General features: G+C 43.9%; 1 protein-coding gene across 1 annotated transcript in view; it reads right to left on the bottom strand.

Annotated features, from left to right (window-relative positions):
- The window catches only part of LOC144500091 (uncharacterized), a 55,655-nt gene that overhangs the window by 21,868 nt on the left and 18,357 nt on the right, over positions 1-15,430 (bottom strand). The gene's annotated exons all lie outside the window — the stretch shown is intronic.

Here is a 15,430-nt window from a genome sequence, read left to right on the forward strand (position 1 = left end):
GTCTCTTGCCCCACCTCGCCCTCAGCACAGATGCGGTCCTACTCCTCCCCGGCCAACTCAAGTGCTCTCTCCTCAAAAGGGGTGAGGGTCTTCATCTCAGGTGTTACTCCAGCCAGCTGTGTCCTTTCACAGCGATTGTGCTCGAGCTAGTCCTACAATGAAACAGGTGGGGAGAATGTAGGCAGGACTCGTGCCAGGTCAGTTGGTAATGATGTACTGCATGCGTGGTAGGTGAGTGGGAGCGAGGATGTGAGGAGGAGAAGAGCTATTGGAGTGGATGATGAGGGGGTAAGGAAACCATGGGGGTAGGGCCCCTGTGAGGTGGCTGGGAGTGAGATCACAGTGGAAATATGACTGGTGTGTTAAGGGTGCAGCTGGATACATGAGGAGGCAGACTTACCCTGGATGCACAAAGAAGGTCATTTATCTTCTTCCTGGACTGGATCCCCATCCTCTTGTGCAGAGAGCTGGCACCCACTAGTGCTGCCACCACCTCCCATACAGAGCTGATGACCTTGCTGGCAAGCCATCTGCCCATGCGAGGGTACAAGATGGCATCATGGCTAGCACTCCTGCTTCACAGCACCAGGGACCTGGATTTGATTCCAACCTTGGGTGACTGTGTGGAGTTTGCATGTTCTTCCCATGTCTGCATGGGTTTTGTCTGGGTGCTCCAGTTTCCTCCCACAGTACAAAGATGTGCAGGTTATGTAGATTGGCCAGGCCAAATTGCTCCTTAGTGTCCAAAGATGTGTAGGTTAGGTGGATTAGCCACGGTAAATGTGCAGGGTTATGGGGGGGAATAGGGCAGGGGTTGGGCCTGGGTAAGATGCTCTTTCAGAGAGTTGGTGCAGACTCAATGGTCCAAATAACCTCCTTCTGCACTGTGGGCATTCTATGGTTCTATGTCACGCCTCTGCTCCATCCAGCATCTTAATAAAGCTCCCTCTGAGAAACATGGTGCTGTCTTTCTGGCTGCCATTCTCCCGATTTGGCTTGTAACAAGTGCTGGTGAGGCATTTAAAAGAAGCACCCTCCACAATTGCTGAAGTAATTCTGGGCGAGTGAATCAGAGGCAGGCTGCCACGAGCGCACGTGAAACTCGTGAAAAGATGTTTCTTTTTCAAAGTGGCTGAAGATTCAGCTATTTTTGTCACTGATGAAGTCGGTGAGATTTTCCTCAGTTTTCCTGCTGAAAACAACACTTTGAAAAATATTGGAAAATTCCACCCATCCCTGGTTAGACTAAATCTCTCTGGAAACCCCAGATCTGGTTAAAAAAAAAGTCAGCTCATCAATTATCACTTCTACATTGATTTTCCTTTACAGGATTGCCCTAGGAATCAGATGGATAAATCCATCATCGTTAAAAGATATTCAGGCCCTCTTTTAGTCTTGTGTAAGGGTTTCACACAATCCACTAGAATCCTACGACATGGTTCATCGAAAATGGGTATTGGAATCAATGGCGCTGGTCCAATCGACGGTTGGGACTTCCCAACTAACTGACAGGTTTGAGATGTCCAACCATAACTCCATGCAGTGCTGGCCAATAAAAGTGGCTCATTATTTTAGCTGAATTTTATTTATTCCAAGATGACACGTCACAGGTGGAGAAGGTGGTGAAGAAGGCATATGGCATGCTTGCCTTTATAGGACGGGGCATAGAGTATAAGAGTTGGGGTCTGATGTTGCAGTTGTATAGAACGTTGGTTTGGCTGCATTTGGAATACTGCGCCCAGTTCTGGTCGCCACACTACCAGAAGGACGTGGAGGCTTTAGAGAGAGTGCAGAGGAGGTTTACTAGGATGTTGCCTGGTATGGAAGGGCTTAGTTATGAGGAGAGATTGGGTAAACTGGGGTTGTTCTCACTGGAAAGACGGAGGATGAGGGGTGACCTAATAGAGGTGTATAAAATTATGAAAGGCATAGATAGGGTGAACGGTGGGAAGCTTTTTCCCAGGTCGGTGGTGACGTTCACGAGGGGTCATAGGTTCAAGGTGAGGGGGGGAGGTTTAACACGGATATCAGAAGGACGTATTTTACACAGAGGGTGGTGGGGGCCTGGAATGCGCTGCCGGGCAAGGTGGTGGAGGCAGACACACTGGGAACGTTTAAGACTTATCTAGATAGCCACATGAACAGAGTGGGAATGGAGGGATACAAAAGAATGGTCTAGTTGGGACCAGGAAGCGGCGTGGGCTTGGAGGGCCGAAGGGCCTGTTCCTGTGCTGTATTGTTCTTTGTTCTATGACCTGCCATTGGAATCTCATGGGCAATTGATAAAGGTTCCCTGCAATATCCAGGAGGGATAACAACTTAGAAGAGTCATAGAATCCCTATATTACAAAAGGAGGCTATTCGGCCCATCAAGTCTGTACCAACCACACTTCCACCCAAGCCCTATTCCCGTAACCCCACACATTTACCCTGCTAATCCCCCTAGCACTAGGGTCAATTTTAGCATGACCAATCCACCTAACCTGCACATCTTTGGGGATGTGTAGGTTAGGTGGACTTGATGGACAGCTGTCCACCTCATCCGCTGGTTTCTGAGGATGCCTCCACTTCCTCATCACAAGGCCATCTTTTAGGTAGTAACATTGAGGGACCATATTGGATTCTTCCTCAGAATGTGCTCACTGTGACACAGCCCCAACAAACCAAGGTCTTGCCAATGAATTTCGGCTAAATAATTTTGCTCCGATATGGTCCGGGTTTTTACTCTCCTTCTCATTCCCGGAAAAGGTTCCATCCAGTTGAACACATAGATTATCTTTCATCTCAACTAATTCACCATCCATCTAACCTTGTGTGTTTGGGCCTTAATTACCACGGAAGCAGGGAACTTTCCAGAATGTTCCTCCTGTAAAATATCTATTTCTCACACTTCAACCAGCTCTCTGAAACTCTCGGAAATGTTAAGAATTTCAAACCTGCCAAATCCCCACCTGGTATAAAATCAATTGTTTCTATAGACCAACTTGGAACAATTCCCACTGTAACAATTCTGCTTACGAAGTTACTTCGTAAATTGACTTTATTCAAGGGAGTAGATTTAGAAATCTCATTAATATCACCTCAAAATACTTTTTCCTTCATTAAACCAGCTGGAAACAAATCATATCATCAGCCACCATCAATGACTGAACTGTCCCAGTGTCCCCAAGATGTGAATCTGTTTACTCAGAGTAAGGGAACACCTTTCCCCGAAAGACAAAACCTCTATATCCTTCATCAATCTGCCTCACATTAGCAGTATTTAAGGAAACAAATCACCATAACTACCCTTTGTCATATCCCTCTTTTTATCAGGACAATCTCTGCAGGAGTCCCTCAGGGTGGTATCCTAGACCCACCATCTTCAGCTGCTTCATCAATGACCTTCCTTGCATCATTAGTTCAGAAGTGGGGATGTTCACAGAAGACTGCACAACATTCAGCACCATTCACAACTCCTCAGATACTGAAGCGGTCCATATCCAAATGCAGCAAGACTTGGATAATATCCAGGCTTGGGCTGACAATTGGCAAGTAACATTCATGGTGCATAAGTCCCAGACAATGGCCATCTCCAACAAGAGAGAATCTAACCATTGCCCTTTAACATTCAATAACATTACCACTGCAGAATCCCCCTTTATCAACATCCTGGGGCTTACCATTGACCAGAAACTGAACTGGACGAGCCATTTAAATACTATGGCTACAAAAGCAGGTCAGGGGGTAGGAATCCTGTGGCCAGTAACTCACCTCTAGCCTGTCCACCATCTACACGGCACAGATCAGGAATATGATAAATATTTTCCACTTGCCTGGATGAGTGCAGCTCCAACAACATTCAAGAAGCTCGACATCATCCAGGACAAAGCAGCCCACTTTATTGGCACCCCATCCACAAACATTCATTCCTTCCACCACCAGCACACAGTGAATATACTATCTATATGCATTCAAGGAACTCATCAAGGTTCTTCAGACAGTACCTTCCAAACCCACAACCGCTACCATCTAGAAGAACAAAGGCAGTAAATACATGGGAATGCACCACTTGGAAGTTCCCCTCCAAGCCCCACATCATCCTGACTTGGAAATATATCACCATTCCTTCAACATCGTTGGGTCAAATCCTGGATCTCCCTAACAGCAATGTGGGTGCACCTACACCACCTGGACAGCAGCAGCTCAAGAAGGCAGCTCACCACCACCTTTTCAAGGGCAATTAGCAATGGATAATAAATGGATAATAAATGCTGGCCTAGCCAGTGATGCCACATCCCATGAATGAATTTTCAAAAACATCCAAAAGGAATACTTTCCAATTATAACCACAGCTACAGTTTTTCCACCTATTCACTTTACTGGTAAAGTATTTTTTGAAGATTCCTTAAATGTTCCGATTACTACCACTGGTTTATTAGTCAACTTCCAACACAGGGCGCTGATATGCCCTGTCTTATAGCAATAAAAGCATACCATTTTTTTGCATTCCTTTATTCTCTATACCATTATTTCTATTGACTGGAACAGCTTCTGACTTCTCTCTAAAGTTGACTCTTTTCTACTCCTCCATCTTCACTGTGGGTTTACAAATGGTGATTTACTGCCCCCAGCTGTCTATATGGTATATTGTGCCTATCTGGTAAAACTGCTGCTTCCCTTATATTGGAAACTTTATGATCTTCTAGGTGTAACCTAATGGATATTACGATGCTATTTCAAAATTGTTCCAGTATCATTAGCTCCTTCACATTCTCAAAATTTTGTTCTAGCTTTAGGAATAGAAATCATCAGTCCCTGGGAACACTACCACCTGGAGGTTCCCCTCCAAGTCATTCACCATCCTGACTTGGAAATATATCACTGTTCCTTTACTGTCACTGAGTCAAAATCAAAGAACAAAGAACAATACAGCACAGGAACAGGCCCTTCGACCCTCCAAGCCCGCGCCGCTCCCTGGTCCAAACTAGACCATTCTTTTGTATCCCTCCATTCCCACTCCGTTCATATGGCTGTCTAGATAAGTCTTAAACGTTCCCAGTGTGTCCGCCTCCACCACCTTGCCTGGCAGCGCATTCCAGGCCCCCACCACCCTCTGTGTAAAATATGTCCTTCTGATATCTGTGTTAAACCTCCCCCCCTTCACCTTGAACCTATGACCCCTCGTGAACGTCACCACCGACCTGGGGAAAAGTTTCCCACCGTTCACCCTATCTATGCCTTTCATAATTTTATACACCTCTATTAAGTCTCCCCTCATCCTCCGTCTTTCCAGGGAGAACAACCCCAGTTTACCCAATCTCTCCTCATAACTAAGCCCCTCCATACCAGGTAACATCCTGGTAAACCTCCTCTGTACTGTCTCCAAAGCCTCCACGTCCTTCTGGTAGTGTGGCGACCAGAACTGGACGCAGTATTCCAGATGCGGCCGAACCAACGTTCTATACATCTGCAACATCAGACCCCAACTTTTATACTCTATGCCCCGTCCTATAAAGGCAAGCATGCCATATGCCTTCTTCACCACCTTCTCCACCTGTGACGTCACTTTCAAGGATCTGTGGACTTGCACACCCAGGTCCCTCTGCGTATCTACACCCTTTATGGTTCTGCCATTTATCGTATAGCTCCTCCCTACATTATTTCTACCAAAATGCATCACTTCGCATTTATCAGGATTGAACTCCATCTGCCATTTCTTTGCCCAAATTCCCAGCCTATCTATATCCTTCTGTAGCTTCTGACAATGCTCCTCACTATCTGCAAGTCCTGCCAATTTTGTGTCGTCCGCAAACTTACTGATCACCCCAGTTACACCTTCTTCCAGATCATTTATATAAATCACAAACAGCAGAGGTCCCAATACAGAGCCCTGCGGAACACCACTAGTCACAGGCCTCCAGCCGGAAAACTACCACCCTCTGTCTTCTGTGACCAAGCCAGTTCTCCACCCATCTAGCCACCTCCCCCTTTATCCCATGAGATCCAACCTTTTTCACCAGCCTACCATGAGGGACTTTGTCAAACGCTTTACTAAAGTCCATATAGACGACATCCACGGCCCTTCCCTCATCAACCATTTTGGTCACTTCTTCAAAAAACTCCACCAGGTTAGTGAGGCATGACCTCCCTCTCACAAAACCATGCTGACTATCGTTAATGAGTTTATTCCTTTCTAAATGCGCATACATCCTATCTCTAAATCCTGGAATTCCTTCCTTAACAGCGCGGTTGATGTACCTACCCAGGGACTGCAGTGGTTCAGTAAGGCAGCTCATCACCACTTTCTCATGGGCAACTAGGAATGGGCAATAAACGCTGGCCTAGCCAGTGACGCCCACATCCGGTCAATTCATTAAAAAAATTATTTCTCCCTAGCAAATTCTACAAACGTTCCATTTGGTCTTTTCTTTAAAGTTTGAAATTTAAACTGATATGCTTCAGGGAAAAGTTCATAGTATTAAATAGCAAAGTTTTAACTTACTCATAATCTGATTATTTTTCTTCTGCAAGGCTAGAATATATATCCATAGCCTTCTAGGCCAAAACATTTGCAAAATGAGTGTCTTTGTGTCCTTTGATCACTTCAGGTTTGTAGCCATCTTTTCAAATTAGATAAAATATCTATTATAAAATACCCTATTATAGAAAGGATATCATTAAACTAGAAAGAGTGCAGAGGAGATTTACTAGGATGCTACTGGGACTTGATGGTTGGAGTTACAAGGAGAGGCTGGATAGACTGGGACTTTTTTCTCTGGAGCGTAGGTGGTTTAGGGGTGATCTTATAGAAGTCTATAAAATAATGAGGGGCATAGATCAGCGAGATAGTCAATATCTTTTCCAAAAGGTAGGGGGGTCTAAAACTAGAGGGCATAGATTTAAGGTGAGAGGGGAGAGAGGGGCAATTTTTTCACACAGAGGGTGGTAAGTGTCTGGAACAAGCTGCCAGAGGTAGTAGTAGAGATGAGTACAATTTTGTCTTTTAAAAAGCGTTTAGACAGTTACATGGGTAAGATGGATATAGAGGGATATGGGCCAAATGCAGGCAATTGGGACTAGCTTAGGGCTAAACAAAATGGGTGGCATGGACAAATTGGGCCGAAGGGCCTGTTTCCATGCTGTAAATCTCTATGACTCTATCTCTCAACTCAGTCTTTAGTGAATTTAGGCAATAGATGAAGACTCTTTGTTATATAAAAGCTTGGAATGAGACTTGATTTTTCATTCGAACTACTCGACTCTCTTTCATCCCGTAACCTAAGCTTTTCCCTAGTCAGGTCATGCTGTGTGATTCCTTTCTCTCTTTGAAATTCTATTTCTCTTTCCTCATCTCTTTCCTGCCTTATTCACCTCTGAAGGAGGGTAATATAAAACTTAGTATAAAAGCCCCTCATTTTAAATTTACTATAATAAGTAGACTAAGTTAAGGTAAAGAATGACAAGGTGCCTTATATATAGAATAAGGATTCCCTATGTGCCTAATACTATATTATTTGTACAGTCACAATTTAACCAAGTATTATGAAAGTAAACCGTATTCTTCTCTCCTTGTAAACCTTGGCCAACAGGTGATCTAACTGCTCAGCATGAAGGGAAATAGTAATAGACAGATCAAAAAAATCTTTTGAGACAAAGGAATATAGAGTGAGCAGTTGTCCTTATCAGCTTGAGTCAGGCAGCTGCAAGTTAATCAGGGCTTTGGAATGTATGGGTGCGCATTAGCTCTCTCTTTTTATTACAAAACAATTACAAAAATATAAATGCAAAAATACCATTTCAATTACAAATTATGAAGATAACACTTAATAATTAACATGTTATTTAATATTTAACTACAATGGTACTAACAACGAAGCACCATAACAGACAGCTGGTATGCATTGCAAGTTGTCCACAACCCATTCCTTCAAAGCTGCAAACAACCTGCAACACCAATAAACCAGCAAGTGGGAGTGCATTAGCTCATGGTTAATGAAGTTGGTACAGTTTCTCATGCTGATAATGGTACTGGACATAGGCAAGAGAATCGACTCCCCTTACCAATTAAAATTTGCAGGTGATAGCAATATCTTTGAATCTACCAGATTTACGTAGTTAGGTTTCCAAGTAACGAGGGAAGAACTTTCAGGTGCCATGGACTAATGAGCTCTTAATCCTGCTGACAGGTAGAGCATTATTGGCGAAGGTAATAATGTGTAATATTGTAATTGGACCCTCCTGTTTGCATGACAAACTGGGCAGGGAATCAAAGTGTTCAGAGGAGAAATCAGTCTCACACTTTTATTTTTACGTCAGAAAGGGTAGCTGGTGCTAGCTGACTATCTTTTTTCCTGATGCATGCATTAGCAATACTTCTTTTTGCTTTTTAAATACATGTTGTCTTTCATGGTCTCTGTATTGGTTGAGTTCAACTGAGTACAAGACCCCCCCCCCCCCCCCCCCAAGAGACACTCCGGAAAATTCCTCTTACGACCTCTCTGTCTCTGGAGTTTATATTCAAACTTTCTCATTTCTTTTTCTTTTTCCAAGTTCAAGTTTTTGTTTTCCTCTATCTCTTCCTAGCTCAAGCTGTTTCATAAGAACATAAGAATAAGAACATAAGAACGAGGAGCAGGAGTAGGCCCTCTGGCCCCTCGAGCCTGCAATGCCCCCTTGAGCATTCAATAAGATCATGGCTGATCTTTTCGTGGACTCAGCTCCACTTAGCTGCCCACTCACCATAACCCTTAATTCCTTTACTATTCAAAAATCTATCTATCCTTGTCTTAAAAACATTCAATGAGGGAGCCTCAACTGCTTCAGTGAGCAGGGAATTCCACAGATTCACAACCCTTTGGGTGAAGGAGTTCCTCAACTCAGTCCTAAATCTGCTCCCCCTTATTTTGAAGCCATGCCCCCGAGTTCTAGTTTCACCTGACAATGGAAACAAGCTTCCCTGCTTCTCTTATCTATTCCCTTCATAATTTTATATTTTTCTGTAAGATCCCCCCTCATTCTGCTAAATTCCAATGAATATAGTCCCAGTCTACTTTGTCTTTCCTCATACGCTAACCATCTCAACTTCGGAATCAACCTCGTGAATCTCCTCTGCGCCCCCTCCAGTGCTAGTATATCCTTTCTAAAGTAAGGAGACTAAAACTGTACACAGTATTCCAGGTGTGGCCTCACCAGCATTTATACAGCTGCAACATAGGGTCATAGAGGTTTAAAACATGGAAACAAGCCCTTCGGCCCAACTTGTCCATGCGCCCTTTTTTTAATTACTAAGTTGGTCCCAATTGCCAGGGTTTGGCCCATATCCCTCTACATCCATCTTACCCATGTAACTGTCTAAATGCTTTTTAAAAGACAAAATTGTACCCGCCTCTACTACTACCTCTGCCAGCTAGTTCCAGACACTCATCACCCTCTGTGTGAAAAAATTACCCTTCTGGACCCTTTTGTATCGCTCCCCTCTCACCTTAAACTTATGCCTTCTAGTTTTACACTCCCCTACCTTTGGGAAAAGATGTTGACTAACTGATCTATGTCCCTCATTATTTTATAGATCTCTGTAAGATCACCCCAAAGTCTCCTACGCTCCAGGGAAAAAAAGTCCCAGTCTATCCAGCCTCTCCTTATAATTCAAATCGTCAAGTCCTGGTAGCATCCTAGTAAATCTTTTCTGCACTCTTTCTAGTTTAATAATATCCTTTCTATAATAGGGTGACAGAACTGTACACAGAATTCCAAGTGTGGCCTTACTAATGTCTTGCACAACTTCAACAAGACGTCCCAAATCCTGTATTCAATGTTCTGACCAATGACACCAAACATGCCGAATGTCTTTTTCACCACTCTGTCCACCTGTGATTCCACTTTCAAGGATCTGTGAACCTGCACCCCTTGATCTCTTCGTTCTATAACTCTCCCCAACACCCTACCATTGACTAAGTCCTGCACTGGTTCGATCTACTAAAATGCATCACCTTGCATTTATCTAAATTAAACTCCATCTGCCATTCATCAGCCCACTGGCCCAAATGATCAAGAACCCATTGCAATCCTAGATAACCTTCTTCACTGTCCACCATGCCACCAATCTTGGTGTTATCTGCAACTTACTAATCATGCCTCCTAAATTCTCATCGAAATCATTAATATAAATGACAAATAGCAGTGGACCCAGCACCAATCCCTGAGGCACACCGCCAGTCACAGGCCTCCAGTTTGAAAAATAACCCTGTGTCTTCTGTCATCAAGCCAATTTTGGATCCATTTGGCTAGCTCACCCAGGATCCTGTGCGATTTAACCTTATGCAACAATCTACCATGCGGTACCTTGTCAAAGGCCTTGCTAAAGTCCATGTTGACAACATCAACTGCACAGCCCTCATCTACCTTCTTGGTAGATGAGGCAGTGCATAACCTGCCCGTTTTTAAACTCCATCCCTCTAGCAATGAAGGATAAAATTCCATTTGCCTTCTTAATTACCTGCTGCACCTGCAAACCAATTTTGTGATTCATGCACAAGGATACCCAGGTCCCTCTGCACAGCAGCATGCTGCAATTTTTTACCATTTAAATAGTTGTCCATTTTGCTGTTATTCCTCCAAAATGGATGACCTCCCATTGTACTCCATCTGCCAGACCCTTGCCCACTCACTTAAACTTTTTATATCCCTCTGCAGACTTTTAGTGTCCTCTGCACACTTTGTTTTACCACTCATCTTAGTGTCATCTTTGACACACTACACTTGATTTAATCTGGAACTGAATTCTAGCTAACTCAACTGAATTACTATCTTTGCATTAGTCATTCATGGGACATGGGCATTGCTGGCTGGCCAGCATTTGTTGCCCTTAAGAAGGTGCTGGTGAGCTGCCTTCTTGAATTGCTGCAGTCCACGTGCTGTGGGTTGACACACAATGCTGTTAGGAAGGGAATTCCAGGATTTTGACCCAGTGACTGTGAAGGAACGGCGATATATTTCCAAGTCAGGATGATGAGTGGCTTGGAGGGGATCTTGCAAATGGTGGTGTTCCCTTGTATCTGCTGCCCTTGTCCTTCTAGGTGTTAGTGATCGTCTGTTTGGAAGGTGCTGTCTCAGGATCTTTGGTGAATTGCTGCAGTGCATCTTGTAGATAGTACACACTATTGCCACTGAGGGAATGGATATTTGTGGATGTGGTGCCAATAAAGTGGGCTGTTTTGTCCTGGATGGTGTCAAGCTTCTTGAGTGTTGTTGGAGCTGCATCCATCCAGGCAAGTGGGGAGTATTCCATCACACTCCTGACTTGTGCCTTTTAGATGGTGGATAGGCTCTGGGGAGTCTGGAGGTGAGTTACTCGCCGCAGTAGTCCTAGCCTCTGACCTGCTCTTGTAGCCACTGTGTTTATGTGGTGAGCCCAGTTGAGTTTCTGGTCAATTGTAACCCCAAGGGTGTTGGCAGTGGGAATTCAATGATGGTAACACCATTGGATGTCATGGGGCGGTGGTTAGAGCATCTCTTGTTGGTGATAATCATTGCCTGACATTTGCGTGGCGCGAATGTTACTTGCCACTTGTCAGCCCAAGCCTGGACATTGTCCAGATCTTGTTGCGTTTGCACATGGACTGCTTCAGTATCTGAGGAGTCGCAAATGGTGCTGAACATTGTGCAATCATTGGCGAACATCCCCACTTCTGACCTTATGATGAATTATCTGGATTACCTTTTCCTTCTTCTAATCCTGGATGTTGTGCTATTACCTCAATTATGTCCTGCTTTTAACTCTAACTCTTCTGCAGATGCAATTAGCCTAGCCTTGGTTAATTGTCGCCAATCACTCAGGGATAAATATTCCTTCTCCAGAAAAGTCCTAGTAATTGACAAAACCATTTTGCTTTCCAATACAAATCACTGTGGAAATCGTATCAACCTTAACTTCAAGAAGTAACAGCATTCATATTTCTCTATGGATTTGAAATCCTTCAAGAGCCCCTAATTTATGTTATGATCCTTGGCCAGACTCCCAAGTGTTTGGTTTAAAGTAGACAATGGATGAGACTCAAGACACTTACTCAGGGAAGAAAGCCACAAGACTGCACAGGTTTTGAACAAACAAATAAAATGTTATTATATAAGGTAAGAAAGATAAAGCAATTTATAACATTTGTCTTATACTCTACAACATTCAGGATATGAATGAGGTACATGTGAATTCACAAATCAACTGTGGTCAAACACTCCACACTGCACAATAAATGGCAGACGCAACCAAATGAGAGTCCACAGATTTCTCAACAACTCACCCATACGTCAGTAACAGTGAGTCAACCAATCTCACTGAAACTCTGTCTCTCTCACAAGGAATTCCATTCTACACCTTCAAAGATCTTGACCAGAATTTTACTTCCCCGCCCATCACGGGAATCAGAGCGGGCGAGAGGCAGACAATGGAAAGGTCCATGGACCTCGGGCAGGATTTTATGGTTTCGGGACAAGCGAGGCTATAAAATCCCACCCCTGGTCTTGGAATTCTCTCCAAAGTTCAATCCAATTTGGACGGCATCAACACTGGCTCACTTCACAGGGTTTCAATCTCATCTCCCAAGATTCTGTTCCCCTGGATTCCCAAGCATACACTCAAGTACCAACTCACAGGTACAATTCCATATTTCCGGCTGTGCCGAACAGAATATCATAGATCCAAAGGGATACCATTGCCCCAGTGACCTGCAGCACAGAGTCATCGACCTGCCACTGCCTTCTTTGATCTTCAGGGCTTTTCCTAAGCTCTCTTCAATTGTCAGGGCTTCCCTTGCATCAAGTCTTCGACTTGTAGTCCTTTCCCTGTTTAGAGGCTTTTTTCTCTGCTCCCCTTTTTTAACCCTGAACTCTGATGTCTTCCGGTCCCCTCCCTGTGATCAGCTTGAATTGCTTTGATTGTCTATTTGGCAAGTTGTGATCTGTAATCCTGAACACAGCACATAGTCTCTTGTACAATTGGGACGTTTTGCTGCCGCTGTATTGTTCTGTTTAGTTCAGTAAGAAGTCTCACAACACTAGGTTAAAGTCCAACAGGTTTATTTGGTAATACAAGTTTTTGGAGTGTCGCTCCTTCTTCAGGTGAGTCACTCACTTCGGGAGCAACACTTTGAAAGCTTGTGCTACCAAATAAACCTGTTGGTCTTTAACCTGGTGTTGTGAGACTTCTTACTGTGCTTACCCCAGTCCAATGCCGGCATCCCCACATCATGACTGTTTAGTTCACACTGTGGGTGGTTAGCTGGGCAGATTGCTAGAGCGTTCTCAGCTCAGTCACACCGATGTAAAGACCCTCATTCTGCCAATAGTCACTTAATTGACAACTTTAAAATTTGTATCCTTTAAACAAGTGCCAGTGCTTTTGACTGGCTGTAATTTGGTCACTTTTGGTATGGTTTCCCTCATCCTTTCCACATCCACTCTATCAAGGCCCCTCATCTTTCACTCGTCACCTCATACTTTTCTAAACACCAGCAGATAAAATCTAGCCTATCAACCATTCCTACCCTGAATTTTTAAGTGTCCTGTTATAACATATTTAATAATAGCTTCTAGCATTTCCTTATGACAGATGTTTAGCTAAAAGACAGTTTCTGTGTACCTTCCATTAATTATTTTCCAATGTAATGAACCCTTCCCTGAATCTAGTGAATTTTGGAAAATTAAAATCAAAACATCAACTATCTCATTAGCCTCTTCCTTTCCTCTTTTATAGCAAACAAATAAACCAACTCAAATTAACTCAGGGACAAAGTAAAAGCTCCCCAAAAGGAGGGGGAACAGCCCGAACAAAACCAAAGTACAAAGGAAACTTAAAACATTAATCATAATGTGGTTATCAGGGTTTATAATGCACCCCAGCCCTTGCGGTGCCCAACGGGCGCAGAAGGCATCAACTGCGCCTGTGGACACCGCATGCTCCCTCTCTAGGGACACGTGGCCACGAATGTAGCCGTGGTAGAGGGGCAGACAGTCAGGATGGACAACCCCATTGATCGCCCGCTGCCTGGACCTGTTAATGGTGCGTCTCGCCAGGTCCAGGTTCACAAGGAGGTCGCCATCCCGACCTGCCCCTCTCCGCACCAGGTGTCCGTAGATCAGGAGCATGGGACTGAAGTGCAAACAAAACATCAATAAGAGATTCTTCAGGAAAAAGGGGAATGCAACCTAAGACACGAACCATAGACATGGTCCATGAACTCCACAAGGCCACAGAAGGGGCAAGCTCGGGAGCCTGTGAGCCTATAGAACCTACGGTTGTACGGAACTGCTGCATGCAACACCATCCACCCCAGGTCCTCAAGATAATTGGGGGAGATCCCTCCGTAGAAGCCTCTTCCTTTAAGACCCGAGGATGAAATCCATCAGGACCCAGAAACTTGTCAACCTGCATTTCCAACAATATGCTTAGCACCATTTCCCTGCCGATTGTAATTTCCTTGTTCCTCCCTTCCTTCCAATTTGAGATTTATAGCTATTTCTCAGATGTTACTTGTATTCTCTGTAGTGAAGACCAATGCAAAATACCTATTCATCTGCCATTTCCTTAATTTTCATCCTTAACTTCCAAACTCACTTGGGACCAATGCTGACTTTGTTACCTTATTTCCTTTAAAATATATAAACTCATTATCTGTCTTTATATTTCTAGCCATCTTTCTCTCATGCTCTAATATTCCCCTCCTTATAATCCTGTAGTTTTTCTTTAATGTTTTTATACCCTGTCCAAACTTCTGACGAGCCATCCATTTTTGCACAATTATATGCTTTAAAGTTTGATACTGTCTTTAACTTTTTTAGTTAACCGTGGATGGTGGAATTTTTCTTTCCCATTGGCATGTATCTGTTCTGTGTATTCTGAAATAGCCCATTAAATGACAACTGCTGCATCTCGGTGGCACAGTGGTTAGCACCGCTGCCTCACATTGCCTCGGTTCCTGTCTTGGGTCACTGTCTGTGCACATTCTCGCCATGTCTGTGTGGGTTTCCTCCAGGTTCCTCCCCCAGTCCAAGTGACATGTTGATTAGGTGCACTGGCTATGCTAAATTCACCCTCAGTGTACCTGAACAGGCACTGGACTGTGGTGACCAGGGGAGTTTCACAGTAACTTCATTGCAGTATTAATGCAAGCCTACTTACTTGTGACACTAATAACCTTTTAAACTCTATTGACCTATCCCTGAACGTCAATTGCTAGTTCACTTTCACTAGCTCTGCTTTCATGCCCTCAGAATAACTCTTATTTAATTGTGAATACTAATTTCCTCCTGCTCTCACAGCAGCAAGCAGCCCCACCCTACACCAGAGTTGTCCCTTCATCTTCTCCGCTAGGGTTGGGTCACCCTGACAAGAAGTGCAAGTCGGCAGTGATTTTTTTAAAAATCAACAGCTTCTTCCTAAATGTGAGTGGTCAAT

This window comes from Mustelus asterias, chromosome 1 (assembly GCF_964213995.1).
Source record: "Mustelus asterias chromosome 1, sMusAst1.hap1.1, whole genome shotgun sequence".
Taxonomy (NCBI): Eukaryota; Metazoa; Chordata; class Chondrichthyes; order Carcharhiniformes; family Triakidae; genus Mustelus; species Mustelus asterias.